The 15,739-nt window shown below is 36.6% G+C and overlaps 1 pseudogene; it reads left to right on the top strand.

Moving 5' to 3' along the window:
* LOC149251785 (protein LATERAL BRANCHING OXIDOREDUCTASE 1 pseudogene) overlaps positions 1–15,489 on the top strand; it is a 30,131-nt pseudogene extending 14,642 nt beyond the window's left edge.
* Positions 15,490–15,739: the final 250 nt, after the last annotated feature.

Consider the following 15,739-nt stretch of genomic DNA (forward strand, 5'->3'; position numbering starts at 1 on the left):
TGTCCAAGTTTAACAAACACTCTCCAAATCCAAGTTTGTATTCCCTCATTTATCTCTCCATTCTCTCCCTTCTCCTTCTCCACATTCCCCTCCCCCTCGCCTCCCCTCCCCAAAACAAAAGCCAAGACCAAGGATCCTCCCCCCTCTCCTCTCATCCTCCTTCCCCTTTTATGTATCTTTCTCCCATCCACCTCAACCACCTATCATTAATGTCATGACTACCCCCTCATCCTTTCATTTAGTATCCTTGACTTTTCCTACCATATCTTGTTCAAAGTAGATTTGAGAAGGCATTTTGGGGATAACATATGGATATTTAATTTGGAAATTAATTGGAGAAGACCATATCTTCTCAAAACTAGATTTGAAAAGACACCTTGGGATATGGATATTTAATTTGGAATAAATGGAATGAGACCATATCCCATCCAAAATTAAATTTGAGAAGACAAGTTGGGAATTGAATAATAACAATAATAAAATTTATATCAGTAAATAAAATTACAGTTTCACAAATGTAGGTATATACCGATATTTCTTGATAATTATAAGTCTATATTTTCAGGTAATTTAAACACTAATAAAATTTGCATGATAATATTAAGTAGGGCATTACAATTAAGGTCCATATAATCTACCCAATTATGAGCCTCATCATCATCCCCCTACTGAAAGTGTTTCTCATCCTCTGAGCAACTCAATCTATGTCCATGTCTTTCATTTCTCTAGTGGCTTCTATGACATTCCATGATTTTGTTGTTGTATCCTCCTATTGTGGATAAAATCTTACATTCTTCTCTATTTCCTCCCACTGCTTTCTTTCTTCTTCTTCGTTTCTTCCTTCTAACATACCCAAGAGAAATTGTGGACTAAGTTTCAAGCCAATCCAATTGATTTTGAGTCTTTGCATTACCTTCTTATATAGTGGGGTCCTCTCTAGTGCATCCCTCATTATTTCAAGGGAATGATACTCCCTGATCTTTAGGCTTTCTGGTAAGGTGCCCCATCTCCTTGGCATTCTCGCTAGCTTTCCTCCCCTAGCAATCTCAAAGTGTCCTAAAAATGAGTGACTGCTTGCTCTTGTGTAGCTAGGTATCTTGGTGAAAGTTAGGGATCATTTGCCATGAGGATGTGGGTGCAAATGGCAGCCATGGAATTGATCTGTTCTAATCTAATGTAAAGGGGATTTGTTTCTTCTCTTTCCAACACTCTTTTTACTTCCTTATCCCTGGACTCCTCATGACTCATCCATGATGCCAAGGCCATTAGTTGTAAGTCCCCCAGCTTTAAATTGGGGTCCCACACATTAGAGTCTGTTAAGGCCAAGTTATGTCAGTAGAATTCAGATATCTTGGCCCTATCCTCCAAGTTTCTTTGGTCACAGAGCTCAATGAACTGCCTATAGTCTTGGAAAGGCATAGTCCCTCGTTGTGCTAGGGTTTTTATCTGGAACTGTAACCATTGTTCTTTTACATACAAGGCATATGATTTTGATGGCATCCTTCACTGGAGTTCCTCCATAGAGATACTTGCCATAATGGCCAATTGGCTCTCTTTTTCCTGTACTTTCCTTCTCAAGCATATGTTCTCATCCTCTAGTTTAGATTTCATCACTCTTTCCTTGTCTATTATCTCACTTAAATCATTTCCCATCTCTAGCAGCTTCTCTTCCACGTGACCCACATCCTCTACATTTTTTGATTTAGAAATTAGCATCGAGTGATGTGTCCTTTCTCTCTCCTTCTCAAGCTCTAAGAATAGAGGGATGGAAAAATTTTGTGGTATTACTCTACTTCCCTCAACGAATCTATAATAGGAGCTGAGATTTGGTTGTGGGCTAGGTTCCTGCAGCTCTTTGGATTATCCCTTTACTGTCTTTGGAGTATATGTCTCCCCCTGTACTTGTGTTGTTCCTTCCTTTCCTTCCAATTGTCCCTGATGTCCTTCCTTCTCCTTTTTATGTGTTCCCATAGTTTTGGCATAATTTCCTGTAGCACTATTTATGTTTCCTGTAGGAGGCCTTTCCATTTTTGAATGGGTGTGAAAGTTTCTTTAATTTTCTTTGCTAAGGTTTACCTAGTGACAGAGCTCCTAACAAAGGTGATTGGTGACCTTGGGGAAGCCTGTTTTGATGTTCCCTCTTCACCTCTCATTCCTTGGGAGACTAGATTTTCTTGTTCTCTTGGTGAGTCTTCAATGATTATAGGAGTCTTATTAGGTGTTTGAGGTCTCCCTTGTTTTATCCTGGTGCTCCTCCTTGTTTTTAAGTATAGGAGAGTTTTCCTCTACCTCTTTCATGTTGATTTAATGGGTGTACTTAGAGCAGTAAAGGTAGCTTATGCCTACTTCTCTATGGGTTTAGGAGACACTCTTGGGGATTCCTCTCCTTCCTTGCTTTGTATTTCAAGACTTGATTCATCCTTTTATGCTTCTTACCTACTGTCTTTTTCTTCCTCTAGTTCATTTATCTTTGCCTCCTCTTCTTCCTCTGGTTCTTCTTCTTCTTATCCATGTTCCTCTTCTCTAGGCTCTTCTTTCTCCTCTTCTTCTGGTTCTTCTTCCTCTTCATCAGGCTCTTCTTCCTCCTCTTCTTCTGGTTCTTCTTCCTCTTCATCAGGCTCTTCATCCTCCTCTTCTTCTGGTTCTTCTTCCACTTGTTCATTTGGTTCTTCTTCCTCTTCCTAACCACTAGAATTTGGGTCTCTTTCATACTCAATTTCTTGAATTACATCTCCTCTATTCATGTCTACAAATCTCAACCACATAATAGGGATTCTTAATTGGCTTAGGGCATCTTCTAGTATGAGCTTGATGATGGGCCTCTAAATTAAACCTAAATTAAGGCCCATGCCTATAATTAAACATAAATTAAGGCCTATGACCATCCTTCAACACATTAAACCTCTCTTTTGTATAAGATAATGTATTTTTAACTTTAATATATTCATTAGGAAGGTTTATGAATAATTGCATATTTGTGCCTAATACTATTTTTTTGTGGAATATTATGAGAATATTGGGCAGATTATGAAGATTTGGAGGAGAGGATAATTGAGGGAATTGCTCCCTACTACAGGAGGATCAATATTAAACAATAAATCAATAAGATATTATGGAATTATGGCACAGATTGTGGAACTCCAATGATTGAGAAAATCTAGGAATGTGTTCCCTGCCATTTAATGCAAATTCCTAGTATTGGGAACTAGATCGACTAATGAAGGGGTTTTGGTGGGGAAAAATTCCTCCTTTCATGAGGAATGATTCCTAATCATTTTTTATAAGTACCAAGTCGAATTTTCCTCTAGGGATAGATTTTTATTAGTCTTCTTGTGGAAAGAACTCGTATTTTTGCAGCTCCATTGTATTTTCTAGCAGGGATGTAATTGTATTGATGAAAATAATGAATATTGGTGTCATGTTTAGTTTCTAAATCTTGTTCTCCTCCATAGGAATATGATTTTCCTTTCGCTTTCCCATCCCAAGAGCCTGAGAGCCCTTTTGCATCATTTTCTTTACTTTTTTTCACTTCTTATTCACATGTATCTCTTGCTTTTGTTTCTTTCCTTTTCTACATTTAGTATTAATGATTTCTTGTTGTAGGATTGGGTAAATTGGTTGATGTAAGTTATTTTTATGGATAAAAAGCATCATTTCATCCTTAGAAAATATTTGGAAGTTCACAATAATCATTGAGCTACTTGGATTAGTCTTCTTATTCCCAAATCTAGATTTTTGGAACTCCTTTGTAGCTAAGAACAATAAATTTCTTCTATTTTTTAGAGCATGCTAATGAGATTCAATCAAGTTGGTTCCACTTGCATTAGATCATAAAAACATTCTGTTTAATAAAAAAAATCACCCCATTGCATTTTCACTTAATTACGTTAAGCATTTGATAGATTTACTAGCCCACTAGTTCTCGAATTTCTGATTTTTAGACTAGTAATTTTCCGTTATTTAATAAATGTTTCCCATGTATAGAGAAATTTATGGATATATGTAGACAATAATGTGTTTTTTTGTGGCCATAACTCACCTCGTTCCCCTCATCCAAGCCTCATCCACCCATGTCGCAAAAATCCACTAAAATCCCAATCCGAATTCTTGTTTTATAAGAAAAAGTTGCCATTTCCATTGAACAAATCTACCCACCTTGAAGCCCTTGCTTGGGTTATGGGTAATATCCATCACCTCCATGCCTTATTCTTCCATTATCCACCTTTCCCAAGCTCCATTCCACCTTCTACACCACTTCCTAATCTTTCGGCCTACTTTTTGTAATAAAACAAGTGATCTTGTAGACATCCTGTAGGAACTAGTACTTCCTGTAGACATCCTGTAGGAAAACCTGTAGTGGCATGTTTTGAGACCGAATTGGGAAAAATCATCACTAGAAGCCAGGATTATGCCCCTACTTCCCCTACAAGCCAAAGAACCAAGCAAGATTAGCATTTACATTTTTCAAGCAAAAAGATAAAAAGGAAAAGGTTATTTTATATTTATTCACACACACAGCAGTTAACACTCTCTAGATTAGATTCCATTCTTAGTTAGTTTAAATCATCACATGTGATAAATAGGTTTAAGTTAGGTTTCTTTTACATTTATTTCATGATCTTTATTCAATTAGAATATGTTTCTTTCCTTGTACTTTATTTCTTGCAATAGGTTAGGGTTTCCATTTCAGTTCATTTTCTGCAATTAGTTTAGGGTTTGATTTTAGTACATGCACTCCATTACATCATGACTGTTGGAAATAATACTGAGAGGGGGGTGAATCAGTATTATTAGATCAATAATTTAATTTCCCAAACAGATTTATATACGCTACTTCAGCTAAGTAAACTAGCGTGTACACACGATTGTACTTAAAGAAACTAGCGTATATGCAGAGAACTTTTGATTTAGACAGTTTATCATGTATTGAACTTTAACCAGTATATCATAGATTTATCAAATAGTGCAGTAAAAGTAGAATAAAGCATCACACATAAGCAACACACATTAACACCAAGATATAAGGTGGAAACCCAATGTGGGTAAAAACCACCTGATGTTGTCGTCTCTGTCTTCTTTTAATAATAAGAAAATATGTTTACAATCTTGTACTGGTGCAGACTCATAATAGTACGCAGGCACCCACCTGCAAAAGGCTACAACTTTCTCTCGTTCTCCAGCTACTACTGGAAGGGACCTACAACCCCCTAGCTCTTGTACTAGCCAATATGTATACTAGTACGTAGGTACTAGCCTACATAAAACTCCACTCTTCTACCAGGGACCACGTTTCATGAATTTTTAGACTAGGTACTCCTGGAACACAACACCACAATATGAATGCCATGTTTCATTCAATTTTCATATTGGACCCATCAAAAACATCATAACTGCAATACTATCATCATGTACATCTGCATCAACCAATCACCGAAACTCAATCATCATAACCTGATCTGATCATTCAGAACACTGTCACCAGAATACAATCACCAGAACCCAAAACAGAACCCAGAACTCTACAACAGGAGACTGAAACATACTTCATAAGGTGTACGCTACTTCCATGGGTCACCAGCGTGTATATACGCTTTTATGAAAACCAACCAGTGTACACATCTGTAAATATTAATTCATAATTTTGCAGCTATTCCAGACTTCAGTTATACCCAGATCATAACATTTACAGAATAACACATGCGTCAGTGTTCAGATCTATATTATACATGACCAAACCATATAATGATAATTCATTTCAAGCCTTAAGATCCTGATCCATCATTAGATCTTATCCCTCATCAACCGCTAAGGTTCATCCTTGGTTCAGATCAAGCAAAGCACCATAAGCCAATAACCTACATACTAGATCTCACACTTCATCAGATATTTGATACTTGCACACTTGGCCTAATGATCTTCTCTTCCTTATATAGTTTTAGGCCTTTCTTAATACGATGGATCAAAACCACTTAGGACCAATACCTTGGACCAAATACCTAGGGTCAATACCTTGGACCAAATAACTTGGATCAATACCATGGATCACAATACCTTGGACCAAATACCTCGAACCAAAAACTTAGTTTTCCAACATATACACACTTTTCCCTCTGTGAAAGTGCGTGTGTACATATACGCTACTTGTGTTTAGTGAACCTGTGTGTATACGCAACTTGGTCAAGGTGAACCTGTGTATACCTCTCTTTCTTAATTCTTTGTATTCTGATATGTAATTCTTTGTTGTTGACATGTTGCACTGTGATCTTTCATCTGAGAGAGTTTCCATCAAGGACAACACATGTATCATAATGCCAACAATCTCCCCCTTTGGACTTGATGGCAACAACAACACCAAGTCACTCTCCCCCTTTGACATCAAGGGAAAAGGGTGGACCAAGATAATTTCTCCCTTTGACATACATTATGTTGGTCATGCTACCCCTCAGTACATACTAAAATATTTGATTCAGCTTCCCTTTTGTACATGCTGAGATGCACTGAAACCGTCCATGCTTTTCTTGAGTACAAGCAGATACCGCAAAAAAATATTTTCTAATAGAATAACATGACTCTATAACTCAACTATGTGAGGATGACTTTCCTATCACCAATGACTCATACATACATCCATCTCCCAACTAAGTGGGGATATACCAAATTTGACTCATCCACCCAACCAATTGGGGATATACCAATTGTTTATACATGACAGAAACAAGAAATATTACATCATCCATCCCACGTAAAGTGGGGATACAAATTACATCATTTGTCCAAGAGGACTCATATCACTTCCTAGACTTTTACATGACTCGAGTAACAAATGGTATAAATATCTGAAATCATAAATGAACTTAGTAACCATAATGCCAACAATGCTAAATGAACGTGAAGGTTAATGCTCCCCCTGAACCTGTGCTACCTGTGCATTGTTAACAAGTTAATGATCAAGACATCTTTGTCAGTCAGATAAAATTAATGAACATAGCATATAGACATTAATCATCAATATCAGCTAGATCACCCATATCAGATCCTACCCCACTATTTTTCTTGTCTAAAACACATAGACATTACTTTACCCATAGAAACCTACATATGTATGCGATGATACTTCATGAAACATGCGTATAATAGCCTTTCTCTGAAAAAAGTTGGATTTAACAGTAGGATGATGCAGCAACTATTCCCAGCGTTTGTCTGAGATATTCAAATGTCTCTCTGGACAGTGGTTTAGTGAATATCAGCAACCTGTTCTTTGGAGAGAACATACTCCAATTTGACCTTTTGTTCAAGCACTTGTTCACGTACAAAATGGTATTTGATGGGTATGTGCTTGGTCTTGGAGTGCATGACTAGATCCTTTGAAATACTGATGGCACTTGTATTATCACATAGAATGGAGATGGGTGGAGTACATGTGATCTGAATGTCTTGCAAGGTTTGCATCATCCAAAGTAGTTGTGTGCAGCAAGATGCAGCAGCCACATATTCTACTTCAGTTGTAGATACTGCAATTGAACTTTGTTTCTTGTTGAACCAAGACACTAACCTGGAACCCATATAGAATGAACTACCACTAGTGCTTTTTCTGTCATCAACACTTCCTACCCAATCTGCATGTATATATGCATGGAGAGTGAGATCTGTATCTTTAGGATACCATAAACCAAAGTTTTGTGTTCCTTGAAGATATTTGAAAATTCTTTTGACCACCTGAAGGGGTGATTCCTTTGGATTTGCTTGGAATCTTCCAACTATTCCTACTGCATGCATGATGTCAAGTCGGGTAGATGTTAGATAAATCAGACTGCCAATCATGGATCTATAAGTTGGTTGATGTACTGTTGTTGATTCATCATTTGAGCTGATACTGCATCCTGTTACCATTGGAGTACATACATGTTTAGAATCTTCCATGTTGTACCTTTTCAAGATCTATTTGAGATATTTGGTTTCTGAAACAAAAAATACCATATTTATTTTGTTGAACTTGTAGACCAAGAAAATAGGTAAGTTCACCAATCAAGGAAATTTCAAATTCTTGCTGGATTATTGAAGCAAAATTCTGACTCATGGATTCTTCATTGCTACCAAAAATGATATCATCAACATAAAAAACAATAATTAGCAATTTATCAGTGTCAATCTTTGTATATAGATTATTATCTGCTGAACCTTTTAAAAAACCTTGTTGGCATAGATATTTGTCAAGATGGTAATACCAGACCGTTGGAGCCTTTTTCAGACCATACAGGGCCTTTTTGAGTCTGCATACAAGTTTTGCATCATTTCCAAGAATGAATCCTTCTGGTTGTTCAATATAAACCTCTTCTTCTAAATCTCCATTTAGGAAAGTAGATTTTACATCCATTTGGTATACTTTGAATTTCTGAAAGCTAGAAAGAGCAAGAAACATCCTTATGGCTTCAAGTCTAGCAACAAGTGCAAAAGTTTCTTCAAAATCTATACCTTCTTGTTGAGCATTCCCTTTACAAACAAGTCTACCCTTGTTTCTAATGACTTCTCTATTTTCATTCAACTTGTTTTTGAATATCCATTTAGTTCCTATAGTATTTTTATCATGAGGTCTAGGAACTAATTCCCAAGTATTATTCTTTTCAATTTGCTCAAGTTCTTCATTCATGGCCTTGACCCAACATTCATCTTTGCATGCTTCATTTACATTTTGAGGTTCGGTGGAGGATAGTAATGCTAGATAGCTTGAGCTTTCTGTAATGGTTCTTCTTGTCTATACACCTGCCTCTTTTTCCCCTAAAATTTGAGTTTTTTGATGATTTTTCTGAACATGCCTGGATGGAGTCTTTTCTTCTACCGTTATCTCTTCTTCTGGTGCTTCATTGGTTTCTTCTTCAATGTCATCATGATTTGATGTGGGAAAATACTCCCCATCTTCTTCATTGTCATAATATTTTGTTTTTGTTTGTTTTGGATTTTTTCATGCTTCATCAACTACAACATCAATACTTTCAACAATTTTTCCAAGTCTTTTATTATAACATTTATATCCTTTACTTCGGGAAGATTAACCAAGAAGAATACCTTCATCTGCTCTGGGCTCAAACTTACCAAGTTTTTTCATCAATCCTTTTGATATAACATTTGCTTCCAAAAACTTTAAAGTATTTTACAGTAGGGGTCTTACCATAGCAAAGTTCATGTGGAGTTTGAGTGATATTTACCTGAACATTTGCTTGGTTGAGAATAGTTACAGCAGCGAATGCAGCTTCACCCCAGAAGGTTGCATGAGTTCCAGATTCATCTAGCATAGCTTGAGCCCTTTGTTGAGCAGTTGTGTTCATTCTTTCTACCACTCCATTTTGGAGTCCTTGTGCTGGAGAATTTCCTTTTTATTCCATGTTGTTCACAAAATTCAAATAATTCATCCGAGGTAAATTCCCCTCCTCGATCAAATCTGAGGCATTTGATTTTTTGATCTGATTCATTTTTAACCAAAGCTTTGAAGGCTTGGAACTTTTCAAATGCTTCATCTTTATGCTTTAGCAGACCTATCCAACACATTTTGGAAAAATCATCAATAGACAAACTAAAGTATTCTTCTCCACGAGGTGAATTTTTCCTTGATGATCCACATAAATCAGTATGAACAAGTTTAAGAGGCTTACTAGCTGACCCTTCTTTTTCAATGAAGTGATCTCTGGTTTGCTTACATAATTGACATGGTTTGAAAATTGTGTTTTCTGGGATGCTGATATCTGGAAGATCACGAACAACCTTGAATCTGCATGCTTTTCTTATTTTAGAAAAGCTTAGATGTCCCAATCTTCTATGCCATAGCCATTTTTCATCATTTTTTATTAGATAAAACTGTTTTTGTCCTCCCTTGAGTATGTATAAGTTGTTTGGAGTTCTTGTACCTTTGATCACGGTCTCCCCTGTATCAAGTTCACAAACAACACATCCATTTGATCAAAACACCACTTCATTTCCTTGATCACACATTTGACTGACACTCAACAGGTTATGCTTTAAACCGTCTACATACATAACATTTCCATCTTTAACCTTTTCTTTCAAGAAAACAAATCCTTTACCTTTTATGACAGCAGGAGTGTTGTTTCCAAATGAGACATTCTTTTCCTTTTCTAAGGCATTATATGAGTGAAGTTTTTCTTTGTCACCTGTCATGTGTTTTGAGCATCCACTGTCGATGTACCACTGATTTTCTTGTCCTTCTGCATACAAGGCTATACCACATCTTTCTGTTTGATATTATTTCCTTCTCCATATCTTGGGATTTAATGGAGTTTGCTCATTCTGAGATGATTGTCGAACTTTGCTCCTGCATTCAAATTCTTCACGACCAAAGTTGTTACAGATTGAGAATTCTATTTCATTTTCAAGAAGAGAAAAGTTATTATAGGAACTTTTCTTGACCCCTATTACATTCCTTTGATTTCATGCTTCTCTAGTCATGATGGTTTTTTAAGCAACACATTGAGCAGCTTTGTGTCCAAAATTATGACATGAAAAACATTGCCCATTAAAGAAGGTCCTGCGACTATCGAATATGTTGACATGGTGATTGTAGTTTCTATTGATATTCATCTTTGGAGAAAATTTAGTATGATTTACCTGAGATTGGTTGTGGCCTCTATTCATCCATGGAATAAATTGAGTCCAATTCACATGGTGATCTGCTTTATGCCTTTGCTAATGATTGTCATACTGTTCACTAGTCTTTGTTGCATCAAGATAGCTTTTAGTGGAGGTTGATGGCTTCTGAGATTGAGATGCTTCTTCAGTATATCCAAGACCTATCTTTATCAGAGGAGAATGTTGCACTTTCATAATTTCATCTAAGGTTTCTGATCCTTTAGCAAATCTAAGGTTGAGAGATTTCATTTTCTCAAGATCCTTTCTTATACCCACAATTCCACATTCTAGTTTTTCATTGTGTTTTTCTTTTTCAGCAAGTTGGTATGTCGAGGTATCTATAATCATATTCTTTTCTTATAAACAGATTTTGAGTTTAGAAATTTCTTCATGAAGGTCATCTTCTTCTAAAGCATCCCAAAAATTATCATCGTCATAAGCCATTAGAATTCTATAGTCATTACTATTTTCATCTTCATCACTATTTGATAAACCATCACTATCTTCATGAGTATAGTAACTTCTTTTATTTACAACTTGTTTTCTATTCCATTTTGCATATTCCTTCCCTTTTTCATTTTTATCTTTATGAGGACATTTGGCAGCATAATGACTGACTCTGCCACAGGCAAACCAATTGAAAGGTAGCTTACATCTAAATCTTCTGGAACCCCGTTGAAGCTTCTTAACAAAGTTTACCACATCTTCTTCTTCTGAAATATGTCCTAATTCATTGTGTTCTTCCTTTCTTTTTACTGAAGCTTTAAATGCAGATTCTCTCATATCAAATGGACCTCCTTTTCTCATCTCAAAGGCAGTTAAGATTTTGTGAAACTGTGTCATAGTGATAGTTTGCAGGTCTTGTTTTTCTTCTATGGAAGACACTTTTGATTCAAATTTAGCAAACAAGGATCTAAAATCTTTCTCAACTAACATAACTTCCTTTATATCTTCACCTATATTCTTTATACAATTAACAAACTCATCTATATGTAAGAAGTAACTAGCTATACTTTCATCACTGTGCATCTTAAGAGTTTCATACTGAATTCTGAGAGTTTGAAGTTTAGCACGTTTTACCTGAGAGTCTCCTTTGTAGCTCAGAACGATTTTGTCCCATATTTCTTTGGTTGATTTGAGCTGCATGACTTTGACAATCTTTGATTGTGATAGACTTCCCAATAAGGTATTAACAATTCTGGCATTCGTTTCATATTGCTTGTTACTTGTCGTATTTGTAGGAATTGACGTTGGAAATGTATATCCTCCTTCCACAATTTCCCAGACATCCGTTCCAAGTGATTTTAGATAGGCTGTGGTTCTTATTTTCCAATAAACAAAGTTGCTCCCATCAAATATTGGTAGCCTGATAAATCCCAAACTTTCTTGATTACTCATGATGATGGATCTCCCTTCAAGTAATCAAGCTTCTTCTGAAGGACCTGCTCTGATACCAATTGTTGGAAATAATACTGAGAGGGGGGTGAATCAGTATTATTAGATCAATAATTTAATTTCCCAAACAGATTTATATGTGCTACTTCAGCGAAGTGGACTAGCATGTACACACGACTGTACTTAAAGCAACCAGCGTATATGCAGAGAATTTTTTATTTAGACAGTTTATCATGTATTGAAATTTAACCAATATATCAAAGATTTATCAGATAGTGCAGTAAAAGCAGAATAAAGAATCACACATAAGAAACACACATGAACACCAAGATATAAGGTGGAAACCCAATGTGAGTTAAAACCACCTGCTGTTGTCATCTCTATCTTCTTTTAATAATAAGAAAATCTGTTTACAGTCTTGTACTAGTGCAGACTCATACCAATATGAAAGAACCCACCTGAAGAAGGCTACAACCTTCTCTCGTTCTCTAGATACTACTGGAAGGGAGCTACAACCCCCTAGCTCTTGTACTAGCCAATATGTATACTAGTATGTAGGTGCCAACCTACAGAAAACTCCACTCTTCTACCAAGGATCGCATTTCATGAATTTTTAGACTGGATACTCCTGAAACACAACACCACAATCTGAAGGCCACGTTTCATTCAATTTTCATACTGGACCCATCAACAACATCATAACTGCAATGCAATCATCAAGTACATCTGCATCAACAAATCACTAAAACTCAATCATCATAACCTGAATCTGATCATTTAGAATATTGTCACTAGAATACAGTCACCAGAACCCAAAATAGAACCTAGAACTCTGCAACAGTAAACAGAAACAACTGAAACATACTTCATAAGGTATACACTACTTCCATGAGTCAAACTAGCATGCATATGTGCTTTTATCAAAGCCAACCAGTGTACACATCTGTAAATATTAATTCATAATTTTGCAGCTATTCCAGACTTCAGTTATACCCAGATCATAACATTTATAGAATAACACATGCGTCAGTATTCAAATCTAGATTATACATGATCAAACCATATAATGATAATTTATTTCAAGCCTTAAGATCCCGATCCATCATTAGATCTTATCCCTCACCAACCGCTAAGGTTCATCCTTGGTTCAGATCAAGAAAAGCACCATAAGCCAATAACTTGCATATTATATCTCACACTTCATCAGATATTTGATACTTGCACACTTGGCCTAATGATCTTCTCCTCCTTATATAGTTTTAGGCCTTTCTTAATACCATGGATCAAAACCACTTAGGAGAAATACCTTGGACCAAATACCTAGGGTCAATACCTCGAACCAAATACCACGGATCAATACCATGGATCAAAATACCTTGGACCAAATACCTTAGACCAAAAACATAGTTTTCCAACATATACGCGCTTTTCCTTCTGTGAAAGTGTGTGTGTGTACATATACGCTACTTGTGTTCAGTGAACCTGCGTGTATACGCAGCTTGGTCAAGGTGAACCTACGTATACCTCTCTTTCTTCATTCTTTATAGTTTGATCTGTAATTCTTTGTTGTTGACATGCTACACTATGATCTTTCATCTGAGAGAGTTTCCATCAAGGACAACACCTGTATCATAATGCCAACAATGAAAGCAATGGAAGAACACATTATATGCTGCACATATAGTTTTCATACCTCTTAAGTTTGTACAAACCCCGGGTTTATAATTAAAGTCAGTAGCCTTCGGAGTTGTAGCATTCTTGTTGCAAATCCGAGGTTCATCACTTGTTCAGTCCATGATGTGCCAACTTCTGATGCTTTCCTTCCTATACCTTGATCCTCATGTATATCATTGATTGCAACACAAATTATGACACACTAAGTCTTCTATGAGGTGGTAACTCTTCTCCAAATCTCAGCTCATGGAGGAGTCTAAACTGGTAACCATAGACTATATTGAGCCTTCCCTCACAAGAAATATACTTAAGAATGTGATATCTTACTTCATCCCAAGGATATGGAATGCTCTCCCTTCTAATCCCATTTTTTTCCTAAATTGGTTCCTCATCCTCCAAGAAAACGTTCTTCTTGTCATAAGTGTTTCCAGTGTTATCCACTTTTCTCCATTGTAAACCTAGAGGAAGTGTAGTGATTATGCTAATGCTTTTAAGGGTAATTATTACTGAAAATCCTCTCACTACAGTAGTGGCACTGACTATAGCTTGGAGTGTTAGTGAAATTTCAAATTCCCTAGCTACATCATCATCATATCCTCTTATTAGCTCAAAGAACCCCAACCATTAATGCCTTCTAAATATCTCTACCACGGGAGGATGGAGATGTATTTTAGTTGTTCTTGTAGGCTCCGTTCTGTTGAAGCCCCTTATCATCTTCTCTCTGTCAATCTGATTATATGAAGTTTGGTGCCTATAGCTTAAGATCTTTCAAAGTTGACTGAGGGTTTAGATTTTAGGAGGGCTATGACTACAATTCTCCCTTTACTCCACACAATTTTGTCTATCTCTATGCACACTATAATTACTAGAAAGAAATGACAATTTATTTTCTTTTCCTCTTTAAAAATGAAAATAGAGTGGATATGGGCACCTACCTTTCACTGCAAATCCTTTTTTGAGGATAATTCTTGAATAGATGGGCCCTAGGCACCCCCTTGTAGAATTTTTTCCAATTCTCACTGTTTCCTATAGGTGCTCACTGTAGGATGGCCGAGACTAGCTTTCCTCACTATTTCTTGTAGTTTTCCTATGTTTCATGTAGGTTCTTACTGTAGGATGACCAAGACTAACTGTCTCCTTTGATGGCTCCTCCAAGTGGTCCTAGCTCTCAAAATATCAAAATGAGCGATGGCTTGCATGAAATTTAGGGAATATTTCTATTTATGGTCGATTTCATTGAGCGGTGTGCTGGATGGTTGGGTACGTAATTTCTCCTTTTGGACCATTGGCCCGCTATTATTTATCATACATCCCTTTCTCGTAATCATCACCCACTCCTGTATAACGTAACTCAACCACCTTTCTAATTTCTTTCCTTTGATGTGACCTTGCCACATGTTCAGTTGACGAGTACTTAACTTTTTGTTATCGAGCTGAGGGTGGCCAAGTTAACTGGCTACCTTCAGCGTATAAAACCAACTTTTTAATTGTCCTACAGTTTTAATCATATTCATAATTAGGAGAGAGTGTGGATGAGGTGACTGACCTCTAACTTCCTTTGCTTTGTGGATTCATGCTGAAGGGTGGCTCTGCTCTGCTTCTTCTAGTTCAAGTACATCTTCTCTTCTGCTCTTCTTTTGTTGATTTGATTCTGCTGATAGGTTGTCCTCTTGTTGTGATGTGTAGGTGTTGGCCTCTTATGTTGCTGGTGAGAATTGGATAGGTGCCATAGTGCCTGCTGGTGTTCTGCTAGTCCTCCTATGCATGGGTGTTGAAGGATGAGCCTAGAGATTGTTGTTGTTTCAATATAGGCTGCTACAAGGTTTCCTGTAGTACTACAAGAAATCCTGTCGCTGCCTCTTTTTCAATTTTTTGTCTTTCTTTTGCTTGGAGAGTGAATAGATGTTGAAGTAGGAGTGGAAGGGGTGGTAATGTAGTCGTAGGTGAGGTAGGCTACTAGTGGCATGGCCGTTTGATATTTCTTTGTTTCCTATCTTTTTTCTTTTTGTTTTTATATATATTTTTTTATATT

This window comes from Pinus tabuliformis, chromosome 7 (genome assembly GCF_031772625.1).
Source record: "Pinus tabuliformis cultivar Carrire ecotype Pingquan chromosome 7, CPIR1, whole genome shotgun sequence".
NCBI classification, from domain to species: Eukaryota; Viridiplantae; Streptophyta; class Pinopsida; order Pinales; family Pinaceae; genus Pinus; species Pinus tabuliformis.